Below are 12,127 nucleotides of genomic sequence, written 5' to 3'. Positions count from 1 at the left end.
TTATTTATCTTTTAATGTAAATGCATTCAAATACTTAGATAATTGTGGTAAAAAACTTTGTGGGAATCCCCAAACAATCAGTTTGCAAGTAGATATTAATAATTTTACTGAAATAACAATACTTGCATTATCTTAATGTGGTAATACCCAGTGATTGGCGTATTAAACATTAACCAATGTAAGCACGTAAACAGTAAAGTAAATCCTATATTTGTATGAAGCCATACAGCAGACCTACCTAGCAATAATTTCTATACCTGTCTTCTTGATCTCCAGGTTTTTTGTATTCAGACCATTAGAAAGCAACTTAAACGCCAAAACTGCATGCATGAAATGTGGCAACTGTGGCAAGCTGGTAACCCATCCACAGCATAAATGTGACTAATACTGCTTATCGTCTCGAATCGATCGATTTACGCAGCTGTATTTTCCCTACACCTTTAACGATGGAAAGTGGAAACTTTCAAATAAAAATAGACCCTGAACAAAATACTAGATGGAATGTTTCACAATAACAAACTGTCTCAATAAGTTTGCACGAGCTACGTCATAACAGGTATAAAGGTCGTTTCCTCCAATGGCCGTATCGCTCGACTAGCTGATAGCATGACCAATTTATTATTATTAATACCGTACCTAAATAAACAAGATCTTAACTTGTTCGCGTATTTCGGAAACAACACGCTATCGTGATAATGTTCAGAGGATGTATGAAAGACAATTAGCAGAAGGTAAATGACCAGGGAGGTCTAAGCAAATATTAGGCGCCAAAAGGACAGACACTGACCTTTTTGGCGATGTCCTTTAAAAAGGTCAGGCGTGTAAACCTCGCACTAGGATTTGCCTATCCCCAAAGGGAAATAGCGTGACTTTCTTATACATGTGTGTATGTTCAACTTTGGCCCAATCGATAATGTCGTTAAAGAGTAATTAAGAAGCATATTAATATTCAATTCCAAACAGATATGCAGGCTTTCACATTTTAATTAACAGACAGGTTGAGACGGTTTCATACTGTTTTTGTGGACGATGAAGTATTTTCGATAGTGCACAAATGATTATGCAAGAAAGTGTGATAAAAATTTACTTGTATGACGACAGTTTTCAACCTGCAGAAGTTTGAAGAGTGGTACTGCCACAGATTATATAATAGTTACTCTACTACTGCATTCAACAATTGCAGCCATTTACCCAAACATTATTTTTTAAAGTCATAGAAATGCCGATTCGATATTCGACCAACACTCTTCCGTGTCAGATTCCCTTGCTTCCTTAGCTGCAGTAGTATTTTTTGCTTTCGATCCTCATCCGTAGTATAAGAGGTCAATTTATTTATATAGCGTTGGTTTCCTCCTGACAACACCGGCAAGGTTGCCAGTCAATGTCTTTCTGCCGCGGGGACAATGTATTTCCTTAATATTATCACCATAATACGTTTATCAGTTCAATGGAACTTCAAATTCGGCAGAAGTTTAGCTAGGACTGTTCCAAAAATGTATGTTGATGATATCATTTAAACTACATCGAAAACTCACATCAGTCTTGCAATCGTTTGTAAAAAATAAAGAACGTACACTGTTCTGAAAGCACATTTTTTACACTTTTTACACTGTTTTATTTTTTACACTGTTTCACTTTTAGCAGACGAACCAGATTTTCTGTTCTTTCTTGCCATTGCTGAATAAGCCACTGCCAATATTTTCCCTAAAATGACTGATAATTTGCGTAACGCAATTTTTCCTTTTGAGGTAAACCCAGCAAACGTAACAACTGAACGTTAACGAATCTTTATCATTTTACAAAGCCCGTTATCCGCATTAAAATTGCCTGTATCCCCAAACTCAGGAATTTACCGGGATAAAAAACTCTGTACTCCCGTAGCGAGCGCCATACGTGTTTCAAATACATAAAGTGCCGGTAGTAGCAATGTCGAAAATGTTTGTGTCCAAATGAAAGCCAAGATCCTTGGTCATGAACTATGTAAGTTGATTCAATAACTTGTATTGTCTGCTTAAAACCGGCCTCGCAAATGTGTGTCAACTGTTCGGAAAGACCGTGTGCTTATCTGGCTTCTTTAACTTGTGTAAAATGTTGCATTTATTGTGCACTCGTGTTTAAATGGCGATTTTTTAAAGAAAACAGTTATTGTTATTTATGCGTGTGGCAAAAAAACTGATAATGGCGTTAAAATTATATGTTTAACTCGTAGATCTTATGTTTTCGCTGACGGCTGATATCTCCAAAAAAGGCTGGAGGATTATCACTGGCTTTTTAAACTTTTCACTTCGACACCAATTCGTTTAAGTTTTCAAAACATTAGAGAGGAAGTCAGTTAATAGAACTAGTGTCGTTTACATGACTCAATGCTGACAGACTAGTCTATCGCCCACACCAGCTTTCTCCTATTTCGAACCTACAACTCTATGTTCCTAGTGAAATCAGCGAAATAATATGTTATTCACCTTTTTGTTTTATCGCCAAAGACATTATCAACGTCCTTCCTTGATAAACGTTAAATACCCTGCATTAATCACAGATTTGACGCCAGCTACTGGAGTAAATATAAGATAATTTATGACAGTTTCCTTACTAGATTCTTATACTTTTCTGTAAAGGAAAAATACTAGTTAAATGTCATGGTATGTTGTACGAATCATGAATTCATTTATTTCCTCAGATCGTCTTCCTGTACAGCCAATATTCCATGATCGCAATAAAAATTGAACTCTTGTAACTTGCTTTCCACTAATAGCCCCTATATGGGAAGCAATCTCTGTAGCCAAAAGCACCAAATTCTTGTCATTCCTGTGGTTCACTTCAAAAGACAGTTCATCCTGTCAACAATTTCTAGAAACTTGACATCACATCTGCGGTGTTTCGTAGAAACTGACCAACCTTGTTGTCAAAGTGGACAGCGGTACGCAGTATGTGTTTTCAAACAATCCAATCTTCGGACATGCCAGTGATTCGTCACGAGGTTCAAACGGAACGCGAATGTCGTGAGGAAATCCACGCATTCACTATAAATATCTAGCGGACATGTTACAAGTTACTTCCCATGACGAATTGCAAATGCATATCGCTTAGAACTTGTACATGGCAAGTCTAAGATGGATAACTTTGCTCAAATACCTTTGAGTCGACTTCGTAGAGGGCTAGCACAGCATAGTCACAGAAACAGGAATTGGATTATGTAGTTCGATTTCTTCTGTCGACAAGTCAAAACAGAATACTCGTCCCATATGACCCTGTTAGGGTCTTCAATGTGGTATTTCACACACTATTAGCATCAATACAATAACATAGGTTGCATGACAAACAAGGCCGACTGGTTAACAACACAGCAATGCAGGCCTTGTTCAATATGCTTCCAATCATTATAACATACCTAAGTAGAATTGTAACTGTAGAATCAACTATCCTATCTGTTATGGTGTCTCTGATACGTAAGTGGATAGTATCATGTGTACAGTTTTACAGCTTCGTCAGCTTCTGTATATATTTTTTACTGGCATTCTGCTAGACTAGTCTATATTTCTGAGACCGTTAAACTGCTAACCGGTCTGTCGAAGTAGTATTTTTTGTTCGATCTTGCTGACCTACTCTTTGAAGACAGTTTTTTTTTTTATTGGCTGGTCTTTTCAGTCGGTAATTTGTCTTATTTTATCGAGCTCATTGGTAGACTGGACATGGTCTTGGTGTCCAAAATGGAAGAAATAAAAAGTGTCGGGTAATAATTCAAATGCTACATTTATTGGTAGCCATGAGACGCTTCGGCCAAGGTCGACTTCTACACCATAGCCTTGCCTTGCTGCTTATGTATGCTTTTACGTGCTGTATCGATCTGGGGGCAATCGACGCTATTTATAGACTGAATTTATCGTAGGGGTTTGATGGGGAACCCATTATTAATGGTGTTTTTATTGACGCTTTCGTCACCTTTATGAAGTTCATTAGTAAATGCACGGTCTTTATACCGAAGATCGATATTCCATAATCTATCAGATGCGCGTTTTTTATGTTAATTTCTGAACGTTGCATCGCTAAGCAATCAGTAATTGTGTAATCGTACCAGCTGACTCTGGTTCATTTATGATCAGTTTCATGGAATCAGACATAACTGTCTTGTCTGCCGCCAAGTAGTTTTACTGTTGGACATTAGAAGGCCTTGAATTACTGCGAAATAGTTTTTATTGGTCTGGCTAGAATGACAGCTAATAGTCTTCAGCTTAACATGTCTAATTTGTGCCTCCAATAAGGTAGTGACTTGATACGTCGTGTAAATTGTTATGCACCTATCTGCTCATTTCCTGTACGATGCCATTATGTAACGAAGCACTTCTTGCTCCACATAGCTGCCCTTAATTTTGACACCCTTGGCCATTGACCAACCCCATGCGACCTGATTCACAATAATTGTGGCCTATACCGACATTGTGCCAAAAAAGATGGCCGTACGAGGAATGTGATGTCATAAACATTAAACTTTCAGGGTATTGTGGTGGAGGCTCTATAAGATGAACCATTTTAGGGCAAGTAGTGTTCTGCGAAGGTTTATGGCCATTTTATGGGGTATTCGACTGCATAATAAATGGCATGTGAAGTTAATAGCAGTAGGTATATCTACTTGATTCACTAAAGTGAGGAGTTAACTTTCTTGTTGAATATTTCCTTCTACGTAAATCAAAATTGTTTGGTTATATGCTGATGTTTTGAATAAAAAATCTACCGTGTCATTACGACTGGTGATATCCGTCTTCTCCGTCCGCGTAATCGATAGGATTCATACATTTTTCAAAGAATTATGTATGACTCATGGTGTTCGTCCGAGATTCAGTCCAAACAGTCATGGTCGGGGATCCCATATAAAAAACTTCTCGTAACTTAACCGTTTAACTTTGCACGTTTTTTTTAAATTTTAGGTATTTCTGTGTCAGTAATAATCGACAGGCTCTGCATCAGGCTGGCATCTGAGATTTAATCGCCTCTGATGAAAAGTTATCAAGTTAATAATTACATAGTATTTGTTATTCATTTTGGTCCTTCACTCCACAAAAGGACCAAAAAGTATTCGTATCAGAAGAGACAACATTTTTAAAACTAGCGCCTTAAGACAACAAGGTTAGATTGTGATGTTAACATTATCTAGATTGAACAAGTAATTTACAGTGTTGTACCAGTAGAACTTCGTGAAAGTGAATTAATTTAGCAGCCACTTGATGATATAACCGCGAAAATATGTAAAATCTCATGCAAATATTCCACGGAGCGCATTTACAGAGTGTACATAGCCAAAACGCATCCATAGGAAACTGCTCGCTGATATTTTGTAATGCTGTTTTTTAATTTGTGATTTCAAAGTATACACGAATTTTGCGTACTGCTCGCGTATAATTCGTAGCTTAGACGTGCACATGCATCTTTCCAATTTATACACGTACAAAATTAATATTAGGTAAAGCTCTAAATAAAAAAGGCTTTTGAATCTGAGTTTGTTTATTAAAAATGGGTGCTAATTAAACAGGCTTCTTTTTAATATCATTATTCGCCCCCAAAAATGTATGTTGCCTTCTAAATTACTAAGTCAGCCACAATTAACGAGCATCTAAATAATACTATCTTAGCCACTAGTTATCTTCTAAGTAAACCACTCTAAATACAACTCAGCATGATGGTTATTTTTTAGCATCTTTGTACCATGCATTCTAACAGTAAACTTCTAAAATACTATTAAATGACATCATAAAATATATTTAATTAGCTTCTAATTTTTTTACTCCGTACGTTTAAAATGTAAGCAAGCAACATGCAGCAAGCATCGCTTCTGTCACGGCTCCGGTGCTGCGGGGCTCCGGTGCTGCGGGGCTCCGGCGGTCCCATGCGAGCACCACCGCAGCTTCGGCTTGCTGGCCGGCTTAGCCGGCCAGCCTCAGCTGGGTCGGCGAGCGTTAAAACTACCTGCGGCTTAGCTCGAAGGCCGCCTCGCCCCTCCGCGCCTACGCGGTTTTGAATTGCACTCTAGGGGTAGGGCAGACAAGACTACGTGAAGTCGGTTTTGCAGCGATTCGTTTTCGTCACTAACTTAAATTTTTAATACAATGTTTTTAAATTGAAGGTTATAAATGGCAATATACTAAAAACGAGGCCGAGTTAGTAAATTAGATGATAATGTATAAATAATGTTGTAAAATTAGAAGCTTAATCATGTGTTCAATAAATAATTTTGTGTCTACACTTATATTTCCCATAAAAAATCAGCTTGTTTGAAAAATATACAAATAAAATTAATATACGAGCATTATTAATATTTAAATTAACATTAAATGCTAGGTCGTGTTTTAATCAAAATGGCGAGCATGCAACTGCTCGCGAATAGATTGGAATCGTAAAGTTTTTCGCGCCTATTCCCATGTATACACGATTAGTTTGCATGCGGACTAGCACTGTATATTACGGAACAAAGCAAGTTACTTTGGCCACTACAAAATATATGCGAGTATTTGCGTACTGCTGCTGTATACATCGGAAGACTTTGTATAAAAAGTGAATTCCAATCTATTCGCGACTAGTTTCACACGCTTGCGTACTAGCCATGTATATACTGTAAATACGCTTCCACGGATGTTAATCTTGGAAAGAAAACAACCGGTGTAAATTAGTGGGTAAACCACTATCTCCATAAAGCAGTATCCACGCTGGTGCTGGTTACGTCTCCTAATGTTTTAATGGCTTCTAGTCGAATGAATAATGGCTAAAACTGGACCATCATTGGGTATCTCTCATACGAAGAAATGTAATCCTCAAAATGTTCAGATTTTTTAACATGTACTTTAATATAATGGGTAATAGTTATCTCTAAAATATTTAAATGACCTTGTTGAAGACTAGCATTCGTTCAGCAGCATTGCAATCAGCTGTTTCCAAGCGTGGGATGATAAACACCAAACACATTAATGGTTTCCTTCTCACTGAACGCTAATAGTAACAACATGTTTTCGTAAACATGCTAACAACAAAACTTTTGGGAAGTGTTTTGATAAAAACAAATATTTTCAAGCAATTAGTGAATCACGTTAGGGAACGTTGCTGTCTCATCAAAATCGACAAACTCAATGTTTGAACAAACATTTCAAGCTAAACTGAGAAAATAACTTCACCTGTATTAAAAAGCAATTTTAATTTCAAAAACCACATCGTAAACGTTTACCGGATGTTTTCAAAAACAGATCATTGCCATCTGCGCTAAACTAATAATAATTTTATTGCAAATCAAATGTACTGTGTTTCCTACTCAGAAGTTACATAAAAATCTGGATATGGAAGACGGAAAATTAAGATAACACACACGAATCATTCATATTGAATGTCGGAAACAATATCCCGCGCCGATAGGATGTGGCGGTCAGTGACCTCGACAATGCGCAAGAGTGTCCCACCTGTAAAGCACAAATAAACATAGAAGTTCCATTGGCACACGCGATAACAAGGTCACGCAATACATTCACGCCGAATTAAACACACATTCGCTACTATTGTTGGTTTGTGTATGAGCGAATGCAGATTTCTGAGATATTCCTAGAAGCTGCAATAAGGGCATCAGAATCAGATGTTTTGCATTCTGAGTGATGGATAACTATCCATATCGACACAATGTGAAGTCCAGTTGGTTTTGAACAAGCGTCTCTTGGGAAAAGGTCCTAATATTTAAGGTGTTTTATGTTAGAGCAGCTGATCGCATCTATTTACTTCACCTTATTTTATTTGTCCTCTCATCCGCGTAGCTTTTTAGAACTTCTGCCGATGTATTTTGTCTGTACGGCATCGTCACCATTACGTCACTTCGACGGCTGTCAACTTGTCATTCCGGTCACATTTTTGGCTAATACTTTAGTATTAGGTTTGTCTAAAATTCAGGCAAGTTTATGCAAATGTTTATGAATACTTAACGGTAAATGGTCAAATGGAGTATTTTATTTGTGGTTTGTTTCCTTTGCTACAGCTGATCTAAACTGATAAATATTTATTAAATTCTCGCTCTTATAGGTCTTCAACAGTTATTAGTAGTCAGCCATCTTTTATAGACCTGTTTGTAGGATATAACGGCTTCCTTTAATCCAATTCGTGACAAATTAAAGCCACGTTCTTGGCTCGGCTGGTCGTATATTAATCGATCGTATACCATCAATAATACATTTGTTAGTCAGCCAATGGCTGCAGCACGTGACACGTAAGCTTCCTCCCTGTTCAGAGGAACTGGTATTTTAAGTCTGTCTAGTACTTGAGTACTTCCTTTGACAATTACGTAAAAGGATGCAATGGTAAAGGAGTCTGTGCTCTCAGTTTTTGAGACTAATAAAGTGCTAAACATATAAATAGGTGGTGAAGGAAATCCGGCAGCAGAAGCCGTTCATTATAACAAAGTCATAAAGAAATCATCGTCAAATCCTCACTTCCCGAGACGCATTGAAACAGAGCAAGCCATTGTAAATCACACATGCAAATCTAAACTGTAGCTAAATCATAAGTTCAATGAACGGCTCGCTCCACGGCCAACCGTACACTATCATTACAATCTATACAGCTGTTGCTAACAAAAACATGCAATAGTCGACCTTGTTGCTATCAGACATAAGAGTTACTGGAGAACTTGGTGGGAGTACAATTGGTGTGGTCCAAAATACAGTTAGGATCGTGCAGAGCGAATTTTATTCATATTTTCGTATGGCTTTTTGGTTCGATTTTCATGGTTCCTTATTAGATAGGCCTGTTATTTATTGCTGAAATCATCCCAAAAGCCTTCGATGAAACAGACTCGTAGTTAGCCAATATTAGATACCAGTTTGCCGATTTTAATTTAAAGAGTCAGGTAATATTAGCCAACAAATTGCCTCCTCACGTTGACTGTGACTTCGGTCAACCGTAATAAGTTCTTTAATAAGTAATTCGTTTTTTCGTCCTCCAAACTGGACTTATTGTTCAATGTTTAGCAGTTGTAAGACTTCGTATTGTATTGCCAATTGTGAAATATTCCATCGTTTGTATTTGCAGTATAGTGTTAAATACTGAAGCAGTGACTATAATTTTGAAGATAGTAGCTACCAATTAATTTACATTCAGGAGATTCCTTGCACGAAACTATTCGGCTTTGCTAATAATTTTGTAGGGCAAACGATACGGCAGTTTACTGACATTAAACGGTGCCATAGCACTCAAGTCAAGGGTGTGTTTGATCTGATTTTCAGACTAAGCCGTGTAATCTAATTACTTAGTACTACTAGCACCTGCATCTAGAACATTCTTGCAACAACAAAATGCTCCTTACGAGCCACTATCTGATAACGCATGACGGCTGACGTCAACGTCTGAAAGTGTGCCTGTAAACAGTCATTGTCTTTATGTTCAAACAGTGTATCGAAAGCATGCTTACACAAAACTGTTGCAGACAAATAAACTGAACTATGAACTGTATTTTAGTTGAATTCATCAGCTTCATTTCTATAATTTGGTCCATCGATCCGCACCAAGTTTTGAAAGGCTTGAGTTAGCGTCGTGTGCGTTCGCGCAGCGGAATGTTGTTGAATTTAACGATTTTAATTATGCAGATAATTAGTGTAAGACGTCCTATAATTGTGTATGGTAAATAAAAATTTGTGTATGCAGCCATTGTGGAGAAATTCACCAAAAACAGATTCCGCTGGGCGAACGTTGGCGAACGTTGTCCTGGCGGAACTTTAATCCATAGACTTTAGAAGAGATGTGTCCGAAAATTAGTGTGTATTTGTGTATAATTGATTATGTATGAATGAAATCAGTGCATGCATAAACTTCAGAGAAATTCAAGTTTCCGCTACGCGAACGTTTGGCCATTAGCTAGTTTTCATATAAAGCGCTTACATAGAGAGCTGTAGATTTTTACGTACGTTGTTTTGAATTTGTTTATATTTGTTTAAAAAACAGATTTAGAAAAAGTCGTAGGGTTTAAAATATAAAAATATAAACGTAAAATACACTTATTAGGTCTTAGTTCTTAAAGTATGCAGTTTGGGGTCTAGATTTTCACGTTTACACAAACCTTGTAAGTGTCTCAACATGTTGCCAAGTATCAATGATATTCCGTTAGTAATTAAAAAGTTATAGGATATTTTACCATGAACAGATCACTGTTTACAAAGCAGTCGAATATCACGACGTTCTAAAGTAATTGCATGGTAAAATGTATGCCAATAATTAGTTTAATCATTCAACTATTCACTTGCGAAATTTCATGTTATTAAATTCAGTAATTAAAGAAAGACAATTATAATACTGACGGAGCATCGAAACCCTACATAATCCGACCAAGTTCGGATAGGTACAAAAAAGCGGCCGTGCCATATGTCTAAGCAACGTTCTTAACTTGGAAGGTTAGTATTTATTAATATGGAACAGTTGCGTACACAAGCGTTAGGAAAAAATAAAACAATTGTATGTCTTGATTGATAAATATTTTTTTAATAATAATGCCACTATCTACGATGAAAATAAATCTTCAATTAACAAGTACTTCTCTATTTAAATATAAGTGTACAAAAATATTTTTATTATTATTACTTACATAAATTACTTAACTACGTGATTAAAAATAACGTTAATAAACGTTACGTATTTTAACTAAAATGTCGTAGATAGTGGCGTTATTATTAAAAAATATTTTTCATTCAAGAAATGCAATTGTTTTATTTTTTCCTAACGCTTGTGTACGCAAATGTACCATATTAATAAATATACTAACCTTCCAAGTTAAGAACGTTGCTTAGACATATGGCACGGCCGCTTTTTTGTACCTATCCGAACTTGGTCGGATTATGTAGGGTTTCGATGCTCCGTCAGTATTATAATTGTCTTTCTTTAATTACTGAATTTAATAACATGAAATTTCGCAAGTGAATAGTTGAATGATTAAACTAATTATTGGCATACATTTTACCATGCAATTACTTTAGAACGTCGTGATATTCGACTGCTTTGTAAACAGTGATCTGTTCATGGTAAAATATCCTATAACTTTTTAATTACTAACGGAATATCATTGATACTTGGCAACATGTTGGAGACACTTACAAGGTTTGTGTAAACGTGAAAATCTAGACCCCAAACTGCATACTTTAAGAACTAAGACCTAATAAGTGTATTTTACGTTTATATTTTTATATTTTAAACCCTACGACTTTTTCTAAATCTGTTTTTTAAACAAATATAAACAAATTCAAAACAACGTACGTAAAAATCTACAGCTCTCTATGTAAGCGCTTTATATGAAAACTAGCTAATGGCCAAACGTTCGCGTAGCGGAAACTTGAATTTCTCTGAAGTTTATGCATGCACTGATTTCATTCATACATAATCAATTATACACAAATACACACTAATTTTCGGACACATCTCTTTTCTTCTAAAGTCTATGGATTAAAAAAAGTTCCGCCAGGACAACGTTCGCCAACGTTCGCCCAGCGGAATCTGTTTTTGGTGAATTTCTCCACAATGGCTGCATACACAAATTTTTATTTACCATACACAATTATAGGACGTCTTACACTAATTATCTGCATAATTAAAATCGTTAAATTCAACAACATTCCGCTGCGCGAACGCACACGTTAGCGTCTCATTGCCAAATCCTTTGTTTACATCATTTGAACTGTTCATCAGACTAGGGATATCTGAAATAACAATAGCATATCCATAGTATAATACTGATATAACCAACCATTTTTACCTAAATGACGTAATTGATTATGTTTATTTTCCCAAAAATTGCACAACACCATAACACAAATGCTAACAGTTTTAAATCGTATCCGATGCAAATATGCTGTCATGAATCAGCATAAAATAATCGTTTCATTAGTGTACGTACATGAAGAGGAATATATTTCACAGTCTTCTCGATACATCACATAACATTTCATATAGCTAGGCCGAGTTTTAGCCGGCGCGTAGTGCTTCCTCCCACCTTGTTACTCAACATACCCTCTTTGTTAGAGTCCCCACACACGAACCAACACGCACGTTACTACTGCTGTTGACATTACTATCTTATCGTAATCTCACAGGTTTGACGCATTGTGATGACACAAATAAGAGTTTG

General features: G+C 36.5%; 1 protein-coding gene across 5 annotated transcripts in view; it reads left to right on the top strand.

Moving 5' to 3' along the window:
* Window positions 1–12,127, top strand: part of LOC110382390 (epsin-2) — a 31,259-nt gene that overhangs the window by 2,021 nt on the left and 17,111 nt on the right. The window lies entirely within an intron of this gene.

The sequence above is a fragment of the Helicoverpa armigera genome, chromosome 2, assembly GCF_030705265.1.
Source record: "Helicoverpa armigera isolate CAAS_96S chromosome 2, ASM3070526v1, whole genome shotgun sequence".
Lineage (NCBI taxonomy): Eukaryota > Metazoa > Arthropoda > Insecta > Lepidoptera > Noctuidae > Helicoverpa > Helicoverpa armigera.
This window is presented reverse-complemented; position numbering and strand designations above follow the sequence as displayed.